Genomic DNA, 24,141 nt, shown 5'->3' with positions numbered 1-24,141 from the left:
TGTTCTCAGTGTAAAATAGAAAATCCATACTATAGCCGATAGACCCTGCCCTTGCCTACTTCTGCAGGGTCTATGCCACTACCACCCCCGTCTCCCCACAGCCTCACCTCCTTTAAACTGCTACTAGTCATTGACATTTACAGACCAAACTGTCATGCCCTTGCCCTGAACCACTTTTTGCATGAACCACTTTTTACTTATTTGCTAGCCAACTTTTTCTCATTCTTCAAGTTCCGGTTCAAAAGTCATTTTATTCCAGACACTTTCCCTTAATGCCAAGACAAGGTCAGCTCCTTCTTTTTGTACATACATCGTATACTGCACTTCTTTGTAAAGCTGGCCTCACTTGTAATTATGTTCAATGTCTGTCTTCCTAACTGAAATATGTTTCCATAAGGATATAAATTTCCTCAACAAATTCATCTAAGCTGCTTATTTCCATCTGTAGGAATGATGATTTCTTTTATGTATTATGTGCAGACCAAGTACAATATCTGTTCTCAATACATGTTAATAAGTAGTAATCATTAAAGTACTTGTCCCAGCCCAGCATGGTTTCAACAAACATGTATTACACTCCCAGGATCAGTGTGCCAAATGAAAAGTCACTTCAGCTGTCTCAGCATGGGAACTTAAGTATTTACTCACTTGCGAAAGAAATGGGCATAATTTAACCAGAATAGCAGAGCGGCTGCTCCAGAGAGGTCTTGGGCTGAAGCAATTGGAACCTTAGTCTCACAAAAATGACAGGGTCTTGGCGGAGGTGAATAAGGAATCTTGCCCAATACTTGACCACACCAAACTGGCTTTAGTCAAGCCCTCACATTTACATGTACCTAAACCTACATTCTTCTTAATTTAAAAAGGGTAAGGGTACCTTAATTGTAAACAAAACAGTTTTATGGAAGACTAAATAGTTTTAAAATTACCCTGTTTAAATTATCATTTGAAAATTGAATAATTCATTTAACTGAGCAGTTATTCACATCTTCTTAGGACTTCATATTTTATGAGCTGCCCTTTGTTAAGAATGGTGTTTGGGCAGCTCAACAATGACTGCATGGTGAATTGTCAATAAGATGAGGAGAAGAAATACTTTAAGATTACTTAACATGAAATCACAAAGTTTATGTGGCAGAATGCATGCACAAGTGTTGAGATAGGGCTCCGCAAAATGCTGTGACTTGTTCTGGGATATAGCAGGGCCCCAGCTAAGAGGAACTCCAGCTGCAATCCAAATGGGGATATTTTCATATGTGAAGTGCTAAATGATCATTTAGTAATCTTGCAAGCAAACCACAGGAAATCCACAAATTACTATAACAGACTTTGTTTGTGATGACACTTATGTACACAATCAAATAGGCTTTCTTCTAAGTGTCTCCATTAAAGCCTTGCTTTCAAAAAAGAAAAATGTTCCTTGCAACTAGCTATAGGAACAAAAAAGTAAACAAACAGAAGTTACTGTACTAATCAGTTATATAAACAAGCGATGAATCAGAACAAATTGACACAATTTACTCATTTTCTTATAAGTAAATGGATATTATCAAGTGGATCATTTCTGAAAGTAAATGATACATTTTCCTTATGATACTAAGGGACCACTAAATGAAATACTGCTACAATATACTACATTACACTTAATCATCTTTATAGTACCCCAGCTTAATTTCCGAGAGGCTCTGCGGTATCACTTTGTAAGAGAATGGAGATCTGTCTTAAATATTCAGTGTTTATTTCATATTGGCTAGACATTGAGACTGAGTGTGATGTCTAAAGAGATTTTTAAAGAAACTGGCTATGTCTGAAGTATTTGTTCTCTATTTTGACATTTTCCCTGGAGGCTGAGTAAAATTTCTAATTGCTTAATGACTACTAGGATAATTAACTGTCATTTATTGAATTGACATCCTTCAGAGTTAGTATGGAACCTAGCTTCTATTTCAGTTACGCGTTAGGGACTAGTTTTTGGAATTTTGAGCCTAGTGTATAATAATAATCGCTAGAACTAAACATTTACCCCATGCCTGACAGACTATTAAGAGAATAGTTATAAAGGAGGAAATGGCCCCAGAACAAGTTCCAGTGGTTTTTAGAATAATACTAAAAGCAAATGAAATGTGGAGATGTCAAGTTTTGGGGACAGGATAGTCTAAATGTAGAACTAGATTTGTGCAACATTGTAGGAGGGGATCTAGGAGCTTGGTTTTTAATCTATTTTCAACAGACTCTCAATTTCTTGAAATAATTCCTGAAAGAAAAGAAGATGATAGTAGACATGTTCTTATTAGTTTAATGTCTCTACACCCCTTCCAAAAACCTCATGTCTTCAGAACATGGCTTCTACTAGGAGACTTGAAGTCAGTTTCTGGATTTACTGGTATAGGCTACTTGCCACTAGGAATTTGAGAAATTCAAAGGAGATGTCTCACCAGGAACTCAAGAAATGGAATTTTAGGTGCGGTTAGTGAATGACTTAAATCTGCTTTAGTAGACCTCCTTGGAGACAGAAAAATGTTCTTTATGGTTCCAGTGGGCTCAAAGCCACACAGTACTTTCCCTTCCATAGTGGACTTCCTCACGGCTCTAGAATGAGTATGTGGCAGGATGGAGAGTTGCTGGAATTCGTATGTCAAGTTCATAACTGTGAGGTGGTAAAAACTCTGCTTTTGCATTCCTATAGAAGAACACTGAAATTAGTCACTTTCAGGGAGGCAGTTGAGAATGATACAGGCTCAGAATTGACCGGATCAAGTTCCTGATGGAATTATTGATCACAAAGAATTACTAAAAATCTTAGACTTGAGGGAACATTAAGCAGGTCCCAAATTCATTATAGTATACAAGAATCCCCCTGTACTTTTGTGATTAATGAAGCTAAATCACTATGGCTGAAGTGGACCAAAAGATAAATATAGCTGCCCTGCAGGAGCACTGCAGATGAATGAGCCCAAACCCCAGGTCTGGAGAAGATTCGAGGAGAAGGGAATGAAGTAAGGCTGACTCAGATTCTTAAAGGAGGATGCTTTAAAGTGAGGCTTCTGACCCTGAGAAGCCCCTCTCTTGCCAGGGGAGCACCAAGCAAGGTAGGGAGTACTAATGCTAATTTAACTCCAGTGCGATTTTCTAGCTACTCAACTTCCTACATTTTATACCACTCAGAATGGGAGGAAATTCTTTTCTGGGCCACTTCTGCTTCCCCAACTCTTTGGTAGCTCGGCTTGGTCCTGTGCTGCCTCAGTTGTGTTGCTGTAGGTCATCAACGGTCAAGTGCCTGTGTAATAGAAAACATTCTGTGAAATTACTTTCATCCTCATGTCATGAAAACAAGGACCCTTAGTATGCATTGGGCATTAAACCCTACTGCTGATATATTTCTTCCCCAATTTTCTAGGAGAGACTTAAGTGGACAAATGCATGGTACACTTTGCCGAGTGCCTGGTGGGAAGCCTGTCTGGCCCAAATGAAGAACAAGAAAAGCAATTTGGAGTGTGATGAGTAATGGTGGTAAGTTTTACAAACACATGGCGTTCTCTTGGTAGTGGTACATATGATCTAATGGGGCTGAGGGTAACAGAGAAGATAGAATTACTTTACAAATATCAATAGCTTCACTCACCTCTTTGTTTTATTTTAAGGATAGAAAAACTTTTACCACGTGAATCTCATTTTCTTTGCAGAATTTGGGTGTTAGGATAATTCTTATGAGAAAAGCTGTCAAAGCGCAGAGTGAGAATAAACTTGATAGAGGACTACATTCAGCACAGACAGTCTCTGCAGACAGCTGAGCTGTTGGTAAGGGACTGTAGGAGGGCGCCTCTTCTGGAAAGAGAAAGATGATAGAGAAAGGGTGCCAGTGGGAGGACCATGTTAAGGGACCAAGTTGAGTATTGTAAAGAGATAAGGAGCAAGAAAATTATCCAAAAAAAAAAAAAAGAAGAAGAAGAAGAAGAAGAATGTTATATCCTATGACTTGTATTAAGTATACACTATTTGTTCTTAGGCATTTTCCCCACCAAGAGACTTAGTAAAGATTCCAGTTGCTTTTATTTACTATTTGAGAGTAGGCCATTTGGGGACAGGTACTCAATTATATTTAGATTATAATTAAATAATATACTGATTTAGAATATTATCTATTAGCTAAATTATTTCTTTTAGCTCTTTATTTTATATTTTGATAATACACTTTCCTAAGTAACAATAAATCTGGAAAATATTTTAGAAATGTATTTTTAAATCAACAAAATAATAAAGTTCTAGCCGAGTATTACCAGGCTTCCTGCCAAGTACAGTAATTGTTACTTGTGGAATTTCTTAGAATGGCCAAGGCATTTGACTAAATAACTATAACTCTGGAATGAGTAGCTGGGTGGAGACATTAGTCTGTTGGAAAGTTGGTGAGTTAGTTCAAGCCCATATGTTGAAAGAAGAGATTTATCGATGGATTCACTCAGCAGATCTAAGAAACCAGATATGTTTTCTTCCAACTGAACTTTGAATTTCATTAACTTATGCTATGGGGTCCCCTTTTCTCTTAACTTGTTATTTGCTCCTTTTTCCTTATTCCTCTTGTTTTTTCGTTTGTTTTTTATACTATTATAATAACTCATTTATGAAATTATACTTTTTTGGATATATAAGTACAAAGACCACACTCAGATCGTGCTAGGAAGAGGATTGGAAACTGCAAAGCTATGAGGAACTGAGGCGATGATAAGAATAGGGTACAGCATCACTGCTCACGTGAGGGCACTGAACGCATGGTTCTCAGTCACAGTGTCCAGGCCCAGGCTTTCACAGTCATCTCTCAGTGAATTTGAGTTGAAATTGAATTTCCGTGTTGTTCTTTCCAAGTTGACAATATGTGGAACAAATGTATAAAAATGCAGAATGTAAATGTCAGTAAATAAATTGCAAATGGTGTGCCCTGAGGGCAAAAGTTAATTTTAAAAAAGTTTATTTGTAAATGGGCTGGTTTATCTCCAAAGCATTAGTTAGAATGTGCCCAAATGTAGAGAGCAATTAAGTAATAACAGTTTTAAATTTTAAATAGCGTTTCACTGCTGCACATTTATTAGGTTCTGAAAGTGATTACAATACCTTTAGTTTCTTCCCCATTTTTATTTCGATCCATTGACTATAGGTGTGCACAATTTATTTTTGCTTTTAAAGCTCAAACCATTAACATAAACAATTAAAAAGTGTAAAGTTTTTCTCTTTGACTAGTACATACCTGAAAAACACTAAACCATGAGATGTACTTGTGCAGAGCTCATCTGAGAATTTACAGCTACCTAGCTCTATTCACAAACCGCTCTGCTGCTGTGTGGAGTCTTCAGAGTGCCGCTGGGCTCTCATCCATTCTATTTTTCCCTTGCACATAAGTCACTTTAATATTTATTATTTTTGAAAATGACCTAATCAGGATATAATTTGCCTTGTTTATCGGTTAATGCAAATAAAAAGATCTATACATTTTCTAAGAAACAGATAAAACAAACAAAAAAACTGCTTTGTAATATCTATAGTATCTGAAATATTTCCTTACCCCTTCCAGTGAGACATGTGAAACTTTACCCCAAAACTTCTTTAAATAAACTTAAACATTATGTAAAGGGATATTTATAGAACCTCTCAGTTCACCAATCCCTGGAAGTTAATTTGCTTTCCTTAGAATTCAGCCGTTGACCAACCACATAGAAAAGGAAACTCAAGAGCTAGTACAGGCCCAACTCATTGGAAGTTAGCTGGGAAAAACATTGTGCTTGCACTGATTTTCAACTCAGAATGCAGCTTATTAACATTTTGTAAATATGAAGCATCCAAGAACCACATTTATTACAAATCCAAGAATAAATGAGGTCACTTTTTTCAAGCTTGTTAGAATTTCCTTTGGGATTTTATGGGGGATGTAGTCCTCTCATGTGACTTCCCAGAGGTGAGAAAACTAAAATCTACACCTCACAGAAACCGCGGAAGCTAGGGTTCAAGAATTAGGGTGAAGGGTTAAAGAAGTACAAATCAGTAGTTGATGGTCACAGGGATGAGGAGCAGGGCATAGGGAATGCAGTTAGCATTAATGTAATGGCTAGGTGGAAAACCAGAGGAGAGAAAGAGCAATTAGAGGGATCATTTTATAAACTATATAATTGTCTAACCAATGTACTATATACTTGAAGCAAATAAAATAAAATAAAATAAAATAAAATAAAATAAAATAAAATAAAATAAAATAAAATAAAATAAAGAATTAGGTCTACAATCAGATGGCGGTGCACAACATTTGAAAACAGCATAAGGCAGAAATTCTTCAGTTTCTTCTGATTTTGTTGGCAAGCTTAGTTGCACAGGAACTGTGATTTCCTCCTACAGAAGAGGCCCCCGGGTTGTTTAGTAGCTTTACGGTGCTGAGGTGTAGTACAGCACCTAGAAGGTGCCAAGTGGCTCTGGAGCTGACAGCTGCACCTACCAGACCCCTGGATTTCAGGGGTAAGTGTCCCCAGACCAGTAGTTTCAGGGACAGCTTCCAGATTCCCAACCTTTGTAAATGTGGTCAACGTAGCAACTTCCGTGGTGGGCTAGTGTTACAGAATTGTTCTGAAATCATTTCTGGAAGCCAGAGTTCAGGTCTCCATCTTTTTCAGTGATCTTTTAAGGACCAAATCCCTTGATTTAAATTACTTTCATCTTAAACAGTGTTTTCTCTTATCTGTGACTGAATCCTGATTGATGATAGTGTTTGAGGCAGTAGGTTAGGTATTTAACCTGCTGAGATTCGAAGAAAGTGAGCATCGACTAAACATTAATTGATGCAATAGTAATAATCTCTGACAACTGGTGATGAAAGAGGTACTTAAGCTACAACTTGTATTACCTGTATGAGTGCCTATAGAAAGCATGGCTTTAGTGACTGAGTGATAAGGGCCATCACACAGTATGAGGACCTGATAATTAGGTCAACTGGCTGCTGCAAACTACACTGAAGAAATTAAAAGGAGAAATGAGAAATTCAGGGCTTTAAATTGTCCATACAGTATGGTTAGAGAACCAGGGTATTTTAAGTCCTAAACAAAACTTCTTTCTTGAAGCTGTTGGTAGCCAGAAATCACTGAGTCTGAGTCTATGGCTTGTTGAATTACAATACAGGTCAAATTCAAAGACTTGCCAGATTTCTTATGTGAAAATGTATTGCTTGAGAAAATATCAGATTCTGAGATGCAGAGAGGTGATCCTTGGGAGGAAAATTTGGAAAATTCTGCTTAACTCAAAACTATACCCACTGACCCTCTCATGACAACAAAAATAGTCCCTGCTACCCCAAGTTGTAGTCTTTCTCTGCTTTAAAAACCTGTAGTGAGATTTGCTGCTATAGTCACCTTACCTGGGGATGCTAATTTGCCTCATGTTCCATCCTACTTACAACATTTTTTCCAGACCCATACATGAAATCTGATCCCAGATACCACAGGGCCCCAATTACAAAGCCACACCTGAAAGTGAAATACTTTGCACTTCAAAACACTGCAAAATTTTACTAAAAGAAGTAAATGTGCTGATTCTCACCAGATTTGTAGATCGTACCCTGTACCTCATTGCACAGAAGCAGTTGGCCTCATAGATTGAAATGGCTTATTGAAGATAGCACTTATGACATTAGCTGGAAGTCTACTCCTTATAAGTTGGGGTCCACCTAGAGGATGAAATATGTTCTATACCAGTGGCCAATGTATATTGATATGGGTCTGGGCAGGAAAAAGTGCAATCGAGAACAGCACTGTTCATGGTATGTTGATGGTTTTGCAAAACTGTTGCTTCTTATGACCAGGAGATGCAAAGCTCTGATTGGCCAGGTCTAAGTTCCACGTCACTTGCCAGCACCAGGCATAGTCCACTCAAAACAAATGGTTTGAGGACTGGGAAATTGGTAGTTCTCTGAAGGAGTATTCATTCAATCTGATTGCCAGAAGAAGAGAAAGGGATGCTAGGTAGCTAAACTACAACTGTCATGCCATCGAGGAAGCCATTGCCCCGAGTATGCTGTGTATCATCAAAATGCCTGAGAAATCTAGTGCAAGCCAACCATTACTGTTGTTTAAGATGAGTCCTTTTAAAAATCGCAAACGCTTTCCACTTAGGGTTATTTCCTTAATATAAAGATGAGAGGTTAAGTAATCTGCCTACAGTGGTAGAAATGGGACTCGATGCAGAGCTGCTTGACCTCAAAGCCCCTACTTTAAAAGAGAAAGTAAATCAGCATATACTACAAAATTCAAAAGGTAGACTTAAAAGATACATAGTGAAAAGTGAATTTCACTTTTTACCACTATCACTTAGATACCAGTTTACCTGAGTATCTGTTACCAATTTCTTGTGTATCCCATATATGTATGTGTGTGTGTGTATACATATGTATACACACACACACACATACATATATACATATGTATCGAATTATACATAAATATCCTAAAAACAGAAATATAGTATCAAGATTATTTTGTTTTTTTAATATATCCATTTACCTGTCTTGGCAACCATTACATATCAGTACAAGTATAATGTCCTTGTTGGTTTTGCTAATATCTACACAGTGTTTATTATCTCTATAGAGGTTTATTTATGTAAGTAGCCTTACATATATATCCTTAAATTCTATCCAATCTTTTGCTACTCTTAAAAATGCTGCAGTGAATATCTTTGTATATACAGCTTTTAGCTCATATTCAAGTATATATGCAGGTTATATTCCTAGAACTAGAATCTTCTAATAAAAGGGTATATGTGCTTTTGTTCATCACTGCCAAATTGCCTTCCAAAAGGATTATTTCCGTTTGCACGCCCATCAACTCTCTATGATAGCACCTATTTTCCTGTTTTCTCCTCAACTCAAAGTGTTGATCTTTATCAGCTTGATAAATGGAAAGTTATTTTAATATACTTTTAATTTGTGTTTCTTTTATTATGAGTGATTTTGAGCATTTTTTTAGTATAAAATTAATTTCCATTTCCAGTCTTGTTAAGTGTTCACATCCCTTGTCTTGTGGATTATTAGTCTTTTCAATTTGATTTATGTTAGTTAATTATATATTAATGGAATAAGCTTTTTAAATTTTCCTTGTGTGTTGCAAATATTCTTCTTTGTTTATAGTGCTGTTATTCTAGGCAGAATTTTATTTTCAATTTGTTTATGTTTTTTTTTTTTTGCTGTTGTATTTAAAAATATGGTATTCTTTTTGGTATAAAGAATGAGATTGGGATCCCACTTTATTTTCTTTTACAGATGACAAAACTTCCCATTTCAATGACTGTGCAATGTTGCTTTTTAGAGAAGATTCTCAAAGATAATATCTTAAAAGTTCTATCGGCCATGTGTCCCTCAGTCCAGTAATTTATAAGCGCCTTTCAACCTGTTTCCTCAGAATCAGATCTTTTTTGTTTGTTTTATTGAGATATAAGTGACATATAACATCGTGTGAGTTTAAGACTTACAGCATGTTGACTTGATGCATATTGTACAGCTTAAACTTATATAACGTTACACGTCAATTCATATATTGCATAAAATGTGAAACTCAGCCTCAGACAGGTAAAGTGATTTCCAATGCCACACAAGCAGTAAGTGAGGAAATGCTGGAACAACTCTACCATGCTGACCGATGGAGAGGGTGAAGGCTGGAGGCAGTGGTTGGGGCCTCAGAGGTGAGCAGGCTGCGATGGAAGGAGGATGAAAGGACAAGGGGATTCTGCCACTCGGGTAACTTGGAACCTGGGCTAGTTCCTCCTAGGGTGCCTCTCCCCACAGCCAGCTCCTTGCACCCGCCCCAGAGGCAACCCCAGTGTAGAGAACAAGCTGGGTGGGTACAGCAGGACAGAATGTGGGGACTCCCTTACTTAAGGAACTGAGGTAGCTTATTTGAAGAGAGTAAGGAGAATGACTGGTCAGAGGGAATGCAAGATCCCACCATTCCCGCCAGCTAAGCAGCCCTTGGGCCAGCTCCTGGCTAGAAGATGAGGATTTCATCCAGGTCCACAAGGGGTAGGGAGACCAATAAGGAAAGCCTGGGCCTTGCATCTGCCTGGACACGCTACACTCTGACCTGCACATCAGCCACCTACACAGATTCCTTTTAGATACATGGATCAGGCTGACGGTCTCACCACTGCAACCTGTCAGAGAGGGAAGGAGCCAGAGGCAAGGGCTAGTATGAGATGGCTGAGAGCCCCGAGAATTCTGCCTTCTGTCTATTCATCTTCTGGGTATTTTCCCAAAGACTCAGCTGGTCCTAAGTGATCCTGCCAATGAATGGCTCAGGTAGCCAGTGACCACATGGAAAACCTTTCCTGTTGTTTTGACAGTGGTGACTCTCAGGAAGATGGCAACTATTTAAAAGGATTCTATGCCCTTCTGAGATTTTATGTACCTAATCTTTTAAAAATAAGCCCCAGATTTTTTTTAAAGCACATCACCTAGTTTGAACTTGAAGTGCATGAAAGCAATTTTTAAAAAATTGTGGGCCTCTGAGTATAAGTACAGATTTTTGAGAGAATCTACTTGAAACTCCTGAAATTTGTATTTTATCACAGATATGTTGTTGTTTCAAGAACTTGGCTATTAGGTCATTAAGAGTTATATCTAAAAACAAGATTTTTACCTGGATTTAAACTCGAATAAATAGATAGACAAAATGCCTCTATGTTGATTAATAACAAGATATCTTAGAAAAATATATGTAGTATTGTACACTCAGCCTAGTAAATCAAGTGTACTTTTTATAGTAATTCATAATACTTTCCAGATTCTTATCAGGTGCAATAAAAAATTTATTTGCTTTTTAACCCCTTTCTGCCTTAAATTGAAAATTAGAAAATTAAATAAGTAATCACTGTTACTATTAAGAGAAAATGGTATTTGTGCTTCAATTTGGTAAGTTAATTTATGCAATTAAGGAGAAGTGAGGCATAGTGGAGACAGACAGCAAGGTTTAAGAGTCAGACACAGATAGTACCAATTCTACTTCTTCCACTAATTGCTGTGCACTTAAGGATAGTTACTGAACATCTCTGAGCCCCCTCTGTCTTTTCTTCTATAGGATGGGGATAACAACAAAAACTGTCTTGAAGGTAGCTGAGAGGATAATGGCACATAGCAATCACTCAATAATGCTATTGTTTATTATAATTAACATGGAACGTGAACTGTCAGCCTAGAGCAAATGTACTTCCTTTCATTGGACAATAATTAGGTTTCTGAAAGCTTGTAACTATTACTATAATGTAAATTAAACCATAATCTCCTTGATTTATAGGGATTTTCTTATATCTAATGGGACAGAAACAGTTCGGAATTTGTAGGTGACTCTGTAGTATAAAATCAGTTTCTTGTGGATGGTAAGATTACCCCAAAGTTGAACGCATTTTGTGCCCCCCAAGCCAGTCTCTCAGCCACACTCTGCCACGATGTTATTATTTCTAAAATACTGGAAATGGGAGCCACTTTCAGGCTAAAATTAAGACATAATAGTTTTATTTTGGAAAAATCCATTCATCAATATGTTTTTCTCATGGCTATAAAAAGTATTTAAAAATGAAACAAAATAAAGTAGTAAAAAAATCTTGGTATGTATTTTTTCCTTGGATAATGAGCTGCTCATTCAAGTCCTCTTGGAAAAGGTTATTTTGTGCTCTGGTTAAGGTGGCCTACTTTCTTTTTGTGTTGAAGAGCTTTGAAATTAGAACTTATTTGTATTTTCCCAGGGAGTGGCCACTTTGGGAAGAAAGAAAATTATATGCCTGAAGAATATGGTTGGCCAATTTATTGTTGTTTATGTCTATGCTAGGCCTGAAAGGAAATACATAGAATTCAAGTTTCATGGTTTTTTTTCTGGGAAATATAGTGACCCATTTTGTCTGATGATAGAATAATATTCTTTCTTCTGTTTTAGTGTGCTCAGAAATGAATTCTTTGAACCTGAATTCTTTGATCTTGAATTCTTTGAGTTTACAATTTGAACCAAACCACATACTTGTGTAAGAAATGGAGGAAAGAAAACAAATCAGAAGTCTTTTTCTCACAAGAAGCTTTCAATAAATATATGAGTGTTTCCTCTTCTGAACAATTGCTTACACACATTTTAATTCCTCTGAAGCGTGCATTTTGAGAAGCTATCTATAAAAATAAATTTTTCCCTCTGAAATTATATTCGTATGGACTTGTTCTTGTGTCCTGCATGGGAAAATGAGTATCTCAGCCACCTGGGATATTATATAATACAAGACTGTCATCCAAAAGAATGTGTAATCGCAGTTATCCTTGGATCAAAAGAATTTTTCAGTGGACACATAAAATAAATTGATTTATAAAGTACAGATAGTAGAGTCCAAGAGAAATCTTTAGAACCTTATGTTGGCATATTTCATTCATTTGTGCTAGATGCCCTCTTCTGGTCACTTGGAGTAATGTTCAGGAGCTTATTCTTTCTAGTTTCTGCTTTGCTATGAACATAATATATGCAACTGCACGTGTACTGCCTGCTAGGCTTCCTATATGAGGAAAGAAATCTGAAGATAAGTGACTTTTAACTTTACAAGAGTTGGAGTCTTATTTCCCTCCTTCACCCTAGCACTTTTGAGTATCAAGCAACATTCGATTGGCCTTGTATGGTGGGATAATATTTTTGTTTGTTAACTGCTGTGCTCTTCTCTTTTTCTTGTAACCTCACCACCTATCCATGGAGATCCGGCATATGACCCTATTTGTACGAGACAGGGGTGATGTGCGGAAGAGGAAGCCAGCTAAGACCTCAGCATATCAGTGAGTGAACATCTTCCTCTCCTCGTGCTCATTCACACCACCGCAGCATTCGTGTAAGCCCCAGGAGCATCAAAGCCCAGGGAAAGGGTGGCACTCCGATATGACTGTGTTAAACCTAAATAAGTGTGAAATCACTGAATTTTACTAATTGCACCTTAAGTTTTTGGCATCAGGTAGAATGGGGGGTCTCAGGAGCAGAAAGTATGTGAAATTTATTACTGAAAAATGATGTTTTCATGAGCCTGTTTAAAAACTGATTGAGTTAGGAACTCTCATGCCTCATGACTTCGATAGGAAAACACAATTTTCAATCACAGAGTTTAGTATATCGGAGTTGAGAATGACTGCAGCTGTCTCCAGGTACAGTTTCTAGTCTAGCATACACTTAAACTTTCGATTCCTTCTTTAGAGGATGAGGTAAACGTATTCCCTCAGATCAAGAACAGGCTTGCTTACTATTTGTTTAAAAAGCAGTGAGTTCCCCACGTTCAGTGTTCTGTAGCTGTGGTGCAGCTCACTCTGTGCATGGAATTCATCTGAGCATATTGGGTCATGCTGGTGGGACTTAGGGACAGAGAGAACCAGTGTCAATACGCTGATGATCATGCACTTGTTGTGCCGTGAGTCACAGTCCTGCAATTCAGACTCAGGAGTCGTGGGTGTTTAGCCACCACTCACGAAATGACAGCGGGCTAATTTATTAGCGTGTAAGTAGGTTAAAATAAAATCCCAGACCTAACAATAGCCTCCCCACCAAGGTGTAAATATTTTTGTACTGCACTATTCTACAATTAATATTTTACCTTCTTTATATGTTAATTAATATCTTATTGAGTTATCTCGGTTTGATGATGAGCTATTTATAGAAATCAATTTTAAAATAGTCAATAGGAAAGCAAAATTTTAATAAGGCATGCTATATGCCTTACTCTTTCAAACAAGAAAATAGCTAAAATCCAGCATAGATTTGATAAATATCTACTTCCTGCTCTAAGATTTTGCTTATGTAGCTATTTATTTACTTTTTTATTTAAATTTGTTAACTCTGTGATGATGAGCCTAAGAATTTTTTCTTAAAAATGACTACCATGTGTAAATTACAAGTAATGATGGGAATGGTTATACAAAAGGGCTTATTATTTTAAAATTGGTTTTATTTAAATTAGATGCATACTGTTCCAATGATCTTTTCATTTCTATTTTTAAAAAACTGAATTAGAAACCTAAGTATAATATGCCTAACTGGAAGAGAAAAAAAAAAAAGGGCTTTTATTATGGAAAATTTCAAATGTAAATAAAAGCAAAGCGAATACCATAATGAGCCGCCAGGGACCCACCACCCAGCGTCAGCAGTTATCCAACAGGACCTTGTAGCCCCTACCTCTCCTCCACTGGATTCTTTAAAACAGATTCATGAGGGTATGTCGATTATCTATAAATATTTGAGAAGAAATACATTTTTTTCTGAAAAAAATAAAATTTTCTGGTAAAGATGGGTGATTGTCATGAACTTAGTATTTCTAAACAAAGTGGACCACGGCTGGAGGTGCTATTTCCCACTAAACGGAGTATTCTTACGCCTTTGGTATGGTCAGCGTTAACTCTACTGAAGCACAGACATATTTTTAAGCTTTCCTTACTTTTTCTTTTTTTTTCTTGCCCTGAATTGTGTCACTGAATTTAAAATGTATTAATTACAACTAGATCTAAGCTAGTAATAGAAACATTAATAAAACCATTTTTACTTAAAATACAGGTTTCCATCAAAAATAAGACTATTTTCCCATTAGAACTACTTTCAGGGTAAAATTCTAATACTTATATGATGGAAAGCCTAAAAATAATTATTTTTCTCTATTAAAATAGCCACATTGACTTTAAAAAAACAAACAAACAAACAAACAAAAAACTCCTGAGATTACAATTGGGCAGTGGAAACAATTTGTGAGAGTTATGTTACTATACACACAGTGTATACACACAGTGAAATGCCTTAGAATTGTGAGAAATTCCATAGTTTTCTGGCTTATATTCTGTCAGCATTCACAGGTTTGGCTGTACTTTCTAAAATAATAAGATATCTGCAGGTAAATAGCTGTAGATATGTTTTAAGCCTCCTGACTGTGTTCTTACTGCATAGGCTATCTGGGTCTCTCCATGATACCAAACCTAAGAGGTTAAAATTTAGCACAGCAGACAGCCTGGATGACCCAGTTCTAACATTAGGCATCCCGCAATCCGACTGATAGATTCTCCTGCTTTATTGATTGTTAAACATTTTGAAAAACTGCTCAGGTTTAGAAGATGGTTTGGAACTGATCCAAGGAGTAGATAAAAGGTGGAAAAAAAGGTATAGTCCTACAAAAGCAGGATGGAGGTAACCAGAAAGCCTGGTTAAGGGCTCCCTGTGTGCTTAAAAGAAAGAGACCTTACTTATTATTTTAAAATGAGAAGACCAGGTGGGAAATAGATGATAAAGACAGTAATAAAAAGTCAAAGTAGGATTGAACAGAGTGCCTGTGCTGAACACTGCAGAGCAAGTACATGAAAACAGAGTTGACTTTGTTGATTAAAGATGCCACTGGCGGACACTGCAAAAAAAAATTGCTTGTGTAGTACAATATGAGTTTACTGGGAATGGTTTTGTTAGAAACTCTATTAACCTATGAGTACTTCATCAATTTGCCATATAAACCAGTATTTCCCATTCTTCTCTGTAAAGCACACTGGTTGGTACCCACAGCTTGCTGGATGTTTGTGGCCATCGGGCTGTTCTCCAGCCTGCCAAGCTCCTACCGGGTGAGGCATATGTTTACTCTTATAACAGTTGTATTTGTTCCCAAACCTATTTATGCTAGTTGTACTTACAACATTAAGTGTGTACATTATTACATGAATTAATGAAATATAAGGGAAAAAAGGGAAAATAGTTGTTGTTTCTATGAATATTAAGGTAAAAGTTTTTAAGACTTAACAGAGACGTCACTAAAACTTGCTATTCAATTACATGCGGACAATTACTATAAAAAATTAGGAGAAGGGAGAATAATTTTACTCTACAAGGATTTTACACTCATATTTCTTTACAGAATCTTCAAAATCTTACTCCACCCTAAAGAAATGAAAATTATAATAATGAATGATGAAGTTATTTTTTAAAAAGTACCAACATGTATTTAATCATTTGACTGTTAGGTGTACATCAAAATATTGTGAATAAATGTGCATTCATTTACACAATGGTGAATAAATATGTATTTTTAAGCTGAAATTAAAAAGTTAAAGGTAATGTAGTTTTTTAAGAGTAAGTATTTAACCAAATTTTTGATTAATGACCAACTATCCAGATTGCATCAGGATATCTACTGTATGTGACAGTTAGAATCTACTAGTTCAAAATTAAGTATGAATTCTATTTTCATTAATAATTCTTTATAAAACTATTTCTAAGACTAATAGAATGGAATAAGAGACTTGTATAAACTTTCCTTGTGTGTCTCTGTCATGTACATATTCATCTTTGAGGAGTCAGAGTAAGAGTAATTCTCTTGTCCTCCCTCTGTGAGAGAAAGTGTGAGAAGGTGAAGAGTATCCTTGCTCAGAGAGGAGAGTAGCCCCCGTGCCCCGGGTTCTGGCTCCTGGGAGATTGGAGGCATCGACATTACCCTGAGGAACCAGGCCCTCCCTATAGAATGCTGCCAGGGGGATGACTGCTAACATATAGGAATGTATTATATAATGAAAAGAGGGGTTGAAAAGTAACACCAAGGTTCAAATCTGCAGAAAAAAACAAAGAAAAAAAAAGTAGTTTCTTTGTTCTTTAAAACTCTCATCTTGCATTGGAAACTCTATTCCTGCTGATGGCAGAAAAATAATTGCACTTGCCAATTAAAGGCAAGTTATTCTCTTAAAATTCAAATTTCTTATCAGAGTTAGTTTTCACTTTCGAAATTTTTACTCTCTTTTGGCTCACACTGGCATCTGGGTGTAAGGAAATGCTAATGCAGCCTTGGAGCATTGGGAAAAGGCATTCTCTTTCTCACTAGCCTTTGCAGAGATTCCCTCTTCTTGCCTTATTCCTGGTAGAGTTGTGCTGGGTCTCCTGAGTTGTGGCTGGTCTTGTCTGAACTGGTGCTATGGTGTTGTGCTAGCATTTATAGGTCAACAATCATGGATTTAACCACTGCATTTCTGTACAATGACCCCTGTGCCATAGGCCTCTTTGGTCTGCTATACTGCTAGTCCGGTACATGAGTGCCTCACTAGGAAGCTCCAGAACCTTTGCCTGCTTTATGCACACCTCACTGCATGGTGCAGGATTTTGTGAGACAGCTCAAGACTTCTCCCTCAGCCGTTGCTATTCTGCCCCAACACCAAAATGGATCTGGAGTTTTGCTAAGGAATGTAGTCTCTCTGACCAATTTTGTAGACATAAGCTACTAGCTCCAGTGTTCTTAAATCATCCCTTAACCTTAATATCTATTCTCCTCTAACCCCAGGGAAACTGACCCTGAAAGAAAAGCTAAAATACTTACATATGACTACTTGCCCGAGTCTCACCAGTCTCGACTCCTCTCCACAACAATTTAGAAGAATCTTTCCTTATCTCTATAGGATGGAGTCCTCCCTTACATTATATCTTTATTCCTTTTTTTCTATGGCTTACAATAAATATGCTCTGGCCCTCATGTTTTGTTCTTGATATATAAAGGGAAATGAATTTACTTTAAAATTTTTGTTTCGACAAGATCTGTATTTAATGCTATTATTTCACAAAGGATTCAAATGAGTGCTTTTAGACTTAAATTTGAGCAATGGCAATTTTGATCTGGGGATTATCTGTCTACTACCCCTTCCCTGGGATAATTCATCTCTGGGTCTTGCATTTTAATTGCTGAAGGGCAATAGCGGAAAGAGAAAACTGAATTACTGTGCAATAAAACACATTAAGTAGTATTTCTTCAATTCCCATTACATATATTTTACCCAGGCAAAGTAGCCCCTGCCTTCTTGAACCCTTGTTGTCTCTATCTGGATACACACCTGCCCAAAGTCATTCCTTGTTCTGATCCAAGAAATAGCAATAAAAGCTCCCTGAGAAACTGATTGAACTAAAGGGGAACCGACAAAGTGAATAATAAAAATACCAAAAGGTACCATCTATCCAGTATCTGATACAGCCAGTAGATTTCACTTGCATAAACCCTCTCATCCTAAGACTGGAAAAACAGGGAAACATGGCCCTTGATTGCATAACATGCCCCTCTGCCCCCATGACCTCATGCATCTCTCACAAGCATCAAACACAAAGCAGCTTTAATCGCCTTTTCTAGGTCCCCTTTGCTCATTAAAGTACAGACATAAGAAAACAGTGCCGTGGATGGGTGTTTTCTCATTTAACATGACTGCCCTATCATTAGATCTTTTCCAAAGAGAAATTGACAGAAGCACTGGTGAGCCAGCATTCTCTCAACTACACACACACACTATGAAGCCAATAAGATGACTTACATATTGCCTAACACTGAGAATATTACTAATAAATGAAAGTAAAGGGACTCGAGTTTTCTTAGAATAATAGTATAGGTGGCTACTTTATTTTCAAACTGGGAGATTTTTAATAATTAGCTCAAAACAATGGGCATTATCTAGGAATGCCCCAGTCATACTAGGACATATGGTTATCCTAATGATAACATAGAAGTTATGTTTTGAAAGGTGGCGAATACCAGCAGGAAAAAGATTTCTTCATCTTATAGATGTTTTACTCTGAGGATTAGGAAACACTTGATGCCTCCTCTTGGGATGCCAAATAATACTTGTCTTAGTTCCTCTAAGATAGAACCGGAGGAAGTGTAGGTGAGATATTGCAGAAGAAAAGAATTAATGAACCTGAAGACATAACAATATAAACAATCCAAAATAAAACACAGAGAAAAAAATAATATATAAAGTTAGCATAAAAGATCTGTGAAAAAACTTCAAGCAACCTAAAATATATGTAATTGGAGTCTCTGAAAGGCAAGGGAAAACAGAGAAAATACTTGAAGAAATAATGCCTGAAAATTTCCAAATTTAGTGAGAATTATAAATAAATTTGTAGGTCTAAGAAATTCAACTAACCAAATGACACAAATTATGATGAAAAACACATAATCACAAACTAATTATACAAAACCTATGATTAAAAAAAAAAAATTTAAGAGCCGGAAAGGAGGGGAAAAACCTTACCTACAAAGAAACAAAAACAAGAATTACATCAGATTTCTTAATTAAAAAAATGCAAATGAGAAGACAGTGGAACCTCTTTAAAATACTGGGAAAAAAATCTGTCAGTTTAGAATTCTATACCTCGTTTCAAAGAAAATGAAGGCAAAATATAAACTTTCTAAGACATATAAAAGCTGAAAGAATTCACCAACAGACCTTCATTAAATGAAATTTTAAAAGAAGTCTCTCAGAAAGAAAAAAATAATAGTAGTAGATATTTGGATATACATACAAAAAAAAAGGCAAAATATATATGAGCACATATGTAAGATTTTTTATTATTATTTAAATCTATTTAAAAGATAATGACTAAACAATAATACGTATATAAGAAAAAAATGTATGAAAACAATAGTATAAAGGCTACAGAGAAGAAATGAAATATTTTATTGTAAGGTCATTGAACTATATACAAAGCGGTATAATATCACTTGACAATAGACTGTGATAAGTAAAAGGTATGTACTATAAGCCTGAAAGCAACAACAAAAAGTTATAAATAATAAGCAAAAATAGAAGTTAAAATTGGAAGCATAAAAAGACTTAACTCTAAAGAAGACAGAGAAATACGAAAACAACAAAATATATTACTACAAAGGAAACAACATATGATAAGTAGAGCCAGAAAAAGCATTTGCAAAATCCAACATTCCTTTCTGATCAAAAACAAACAAAAAAATCCAAAGCAAACAAAAAAATTCAAAGCTTTCAGCAGACCAGGTATAGAAGAAAACTTCTTTAACCTGAGATAGGAGATGAAAAGAAAAAAGAGAGGGGGGAACAAAAAAACAGCTAACACCTTATTTAATAGTGAAATTTTGAGTGTTTCCCTAAAGATCAGGAACAAGATAAGGATATCTACTCTCACCACATCTATGCACAATTATACAGGAGGATCTACTCAGTTCAACAAGGCAAGAAAAATAAAGGCATCCAGCATGAAAAGGAAGAAACAAAGCTGTATTCTCAGAAGACATAATTGTCTTTGTAGAAAATCTGTTGGAATCTATAAAAAGTTAATAGAACTTATGAGTTTAAAAAGGCTTCAGGATACCCAATCAATATACAGAAATCAATTGCATGTCTGCATACCAGCAATAATCAATCAGCAATCAAAAGTAAAAGCAATATTGTTTCTAATAATATCCTTAGATAACATGACGTTCTTAGGAATAAATCTGACAACAAGTATGCAGCCCTATACACTGAAAGCTATAAAACAATGTTGAGAGAAATTAAAGAAGACCTAAATTAATGGAGAGACATTGCTTGTTCATAGGTCAGAAGATTTAAGATACTATTAAGATGTTAATTTTCTCCAATTGACCTATAGGCTCTACTCGATCTAAAAAATAATAAATATATCCCAACAAGCTGTTTTCTAGAAATTGACAGACTAATTCTAAAATTAGTATGGAAATTTAAAAAACAAAATAACCACATATTTGAAAACAAACCAACATGATATTGGTTTAAAGATAAAAACTGATCAGTGGGAGTAAGAGTACAGAAACAGACCCACGTGTATTTGGTCAATAGATTTTCAACAAGATTCAAAGACAATTCAGTGAAGAAAGGATGTGCTTTTCAACAGATGATGCTGGAACAAATGGCTATTCATATGCAAACAAATTTTAACCCGTATCTCACACCGCATACAAAAATTAGTTCAAATGTAAAATCTAGAATTATAAAATTTCCGGAAGAAAGCACAGGGAAAATCTTTTTAATTCTAGTTTAGACAAAGATATCTTAAATGTACACCCAAAGCAGAACCTATACACACAAAAATTGGTAAATCAGATTTTATCAAAATTGAAAACTTCTGCTCTTCAAAAGATGCTTTTAAGTGGATTAAAACAAGTCAGAGACTGGGGAAATTATTTGTAAATCATATGTCTGATAAAGGGCTTATCTCCAAAAAAAATAAGGAAATTTCAAAATTCAATAATGGATAAATAATCAAAAATTTTCAGTGGAAAAATATGTTAGCAGAATCTTCACCAAAAAGATCAATGAATAGTAGATGAATACCTGAACAGATTTTAAAAATCATCAGACATTATAGAAATTCAAGCAAAACCACAATGAGATACCAGTACACATCTATTAGAACGGCAGGAATTAAAGGACTAATCATATCATATGTTGGCAAAGATAACTTTCTTATATTGGCAGTATAAATAATACAACTACTTTGGAAAGCAATTTGGGAGTTTCTTAAATAGTTAAATACATAGCTACCATAGGATCCAGACTTTCCATTCCTAGGCATTTACTTAAGAGAAAGGAAAGTGTATGTCCATACAAACACTTATAGACAAATGTTCATAGCAGCTTTATCTATAATAGTCAAACACTGGAAACAACCCAAATATCCATTAACAGGTGAATAGATTAACAAAATTTGGTATATCCATACAATGGAATACTATTCAGCAATGAAAAGATCTACTGATGATGAACACACCAGCATGAGTGAATCTCAAACTCATGTTGAGTGAAAGAAGGCAAACAAAAGAGAGTAGGTACTGTATGGTTTCATTTATATAAAATTCTAGAAAATGCAGACTAATCTATAGTGTCAGAAGATTTTAAGGGGTTGTCTAGGGAAGGTGGGTTCAGGTAGGTGGGCAGAAGGGAAAGATACAAAGGGGAACAAGGAAATTTTCAGAGGTGATGAATACATTCACTGTCTTGACTATATGTTGGTTTCATGTGTTTATTCATGTTTGATGCATCATTATAACAAAGCTTGCCTCTTGACTATGGTTTACTAAAACCCCCCAAGCTGCTCATTCATAAGGGTGAAGAGAAAGAAAGATCCCCTGTTAATATTCAGGTATTAAAAAGATTTTATTTATGCATTTCCTCTTAGTCTGTCTGTTGATAAGGCTTAGAACAGCTAATTCCTTCTTACAACTTTCTATTAGATATGCAGCATAATTCCAATAGTTCAGACTTTTTTAAAAAAGTATTCAAGCATAGATTCCATTCTTCCAGGGAAGAGGTCTTTTGAAGAAGAGGTCTTTTGCTAATATCAAATTTGATAACCAGACTCAATAAACATTGAACATACTTTAGCTGATGTAGCCAATATATGAGACACCTCATAAAATTTAGTAAATTGTTAAGTGTTTATGTGAGCAACAACTTTGTAATTTTAATTTTTAAAATTATATAAAAGTGATACTTAAGAGAATAATCCAAATACTATATGTCTATGACTGGAACATTACTATTATAAAATAATCAGCCTCAAAACAATGGATTTCAGGAAGCAGAGAAGAGAGTCTGATTTTATCTTGAGGAATAGTGATGAAACTAGGCAGTATACATTCAAGTATTTGATTGATTCGACAGGCTTCCTTTAACTAGTACATGATTATTCTGGAATTTCTAAAGCATAGGTTGTCTGTTCTGCCTTCCCTCTTTATACACCCATTAAGGCTTCAATTTTAAGAAAAAAAAAATTAATTTCTTTTCCCCTCATATTACCAGAACATTAGGCAAATGCCATTTTGCTACCCAAAATGATTTTATAAGGGGCTAGGAGCATATGCTTATTTCTAAATTGTAATTTAAAAATTATATTTTCAAATCAACAAAAATACATAAGGCTTATTAGATATAGTCTATCATACTAAGTATCGTTAGGCAAACAAATATAAAAAGCAATCTTTGCCACCAAAAAGTATGAAATGTATCTAGAGGTAAGCAAAACTTTTAAATGAGAGAAATTAAAAATAGAATACAAATTTCAAATAACTATTCGTTACAAATGGAAGAAGTACCTCTCAGAAGGCAGTACATGGTTAAATGTCCAACGACCATTCCAGAGAGTGGTTGCCATGGGAAATCAGAGGTTTAGCATAATCTGGGCAAGTTGGGGAAGCTTTTCTTCAAAGAAGTAAGACTGAAGTTTGATCTTGCAGGGTTGTATAACGTGCACCAAATGTTTGGCTAGACCTAGGAAACACACGATTGCTTTTAATAAATTGTTGGGCTGATGTTCTCTGTTCAGAGAGTCAATATGTTCAGGGAATGCACTTTGCCAGTAAAAAGTCAGTCCCTTTAGATGATGCTGCTGACAACCTTGCTAGTGGGTTGCTCTTCTCCCAGGCCAAACACACAGTGTGACTTAAGTCTGAAGGTGTTGATCAAAAATGGCCCACTTGTCGGAACTGGGATGTGTTTGTGGAGCTGTGTTGAAGCACCTGTACCCACCCATGTCTGGACACAGTTATTAGTCCCTCATTTTCTCAAGTTGTAAACCTGTTCACAGATGTTACTGGAGGGGAAAAAAATGTTCAGTGTTTATGCAGCAAATCTGCTCTGAAGAAACCATTATGTTCAACTGAGGAAATGCCACAGTTATTTTGGTATTCCTTTAATTTTGGAAGTCTGTATTATTTGCAGGGCTAACCAAAAGGCTTTTTTAAAAATCCACAAATAAACATCGAATTCCTGTTTAATACCTTGGATGTGACTGGTTTTTGAGAAACAAAAGAACAGTCAATCACTCTTCTCCCCACCCAAGAAGCTCAAGGCCTTTCTAGTATTGACGACCGAGAAATCTCGTGACAGGAGCCTTATTTTATTTCTGAGTTGGAACATCTGCCTCAAAAGTAGGCTCTGCAAGAAGGCCCTTTCTATTCTTCATGGTTCTGAAACTGGTAGACAGATTTTAAAAAATAATAATAATAAAGCTTAGAGAAAGTCTCCAATACCAGTCTCTCTCTCATCAGCAATCAAGGAATTTGCAAGACAAAAAAATTATCCCCAGCTCTTTATCTTTAGCCTTTTCTGAGCTGGATAAAGAGGAATGCATTTGTGTTCTTTATTCTTCTTAATGCCTAAGAAAACATTTATTATCTTTCAGGAAATAAAGACAAAGGAATGCTAATTTATAATTTTATTTTTCATACATGGAACCTGTGTTAATTGGCAAATTGAAGTAAATTTAGACTCAATTAGGGTCACCAGTGCTGTGATTAGTTTAAAAGTTGATGCAAGCTCCTTTCTAAGGATTTTTACGTGGGGGTAGATTGGAG

At 35.9% G+C, this 24,141-nt stretch overlaps 1 protein-coding gene across 5 annotated transcripts in view; it reads left to right on the top strand.

Moving 5' to 3' along the window:
• Positions 1-2,678: 2,678 nt before the first annotated feature.
• The window catches only part of LOC107511145 (zinc finger protein 474), a 92,705-nt gene continuing 71,242 nt past the window's right edge, over positions 2,679-24,141 (top strand). For 2 of the 5 annotated variants that reach the window (XM_036225830.1, XM_016145301.2), the window contains exons 1-3: positions 2,681-3,089; positions 3,398-3,510; positions 12,741-12,817. The gene's annotated coding sequence lies outside the window, so the exon portion shown is untranslated. Of the gene's footprint in view, positions 3,090-3,397; positions 3,511-12,740; positions 12,871-15,539; positions 15,617-24,141 lie in introns of all 5 variants that reach the window. The other 3 variants (XM_036225832.1, XM_036225831.1, XM_016145300.2) reach the window with 3 other exon arrangements.

This window comes from Rousettus aegyptiacus, unplaced genomic scaffold (genome assembly GCF_014176215.1).
Source record: "Rousettus aegyptiacus isolate mRouAeg1 unplaced genomic scaffold, mRouAeg1.p scaffold_m13_p_8, whole genome shotgun sequence".
Taxonomy (NCBI): domain Eukaryota; kingdom Metazoa; phylum Chordata; class Mammalia; order Chiroptera; family Pteropodidae; genus Rousettus; species Rousettus aegyptiacus.
This window is presented reverse-complemented; position numbering and strand designations above follow the sequence as displayed.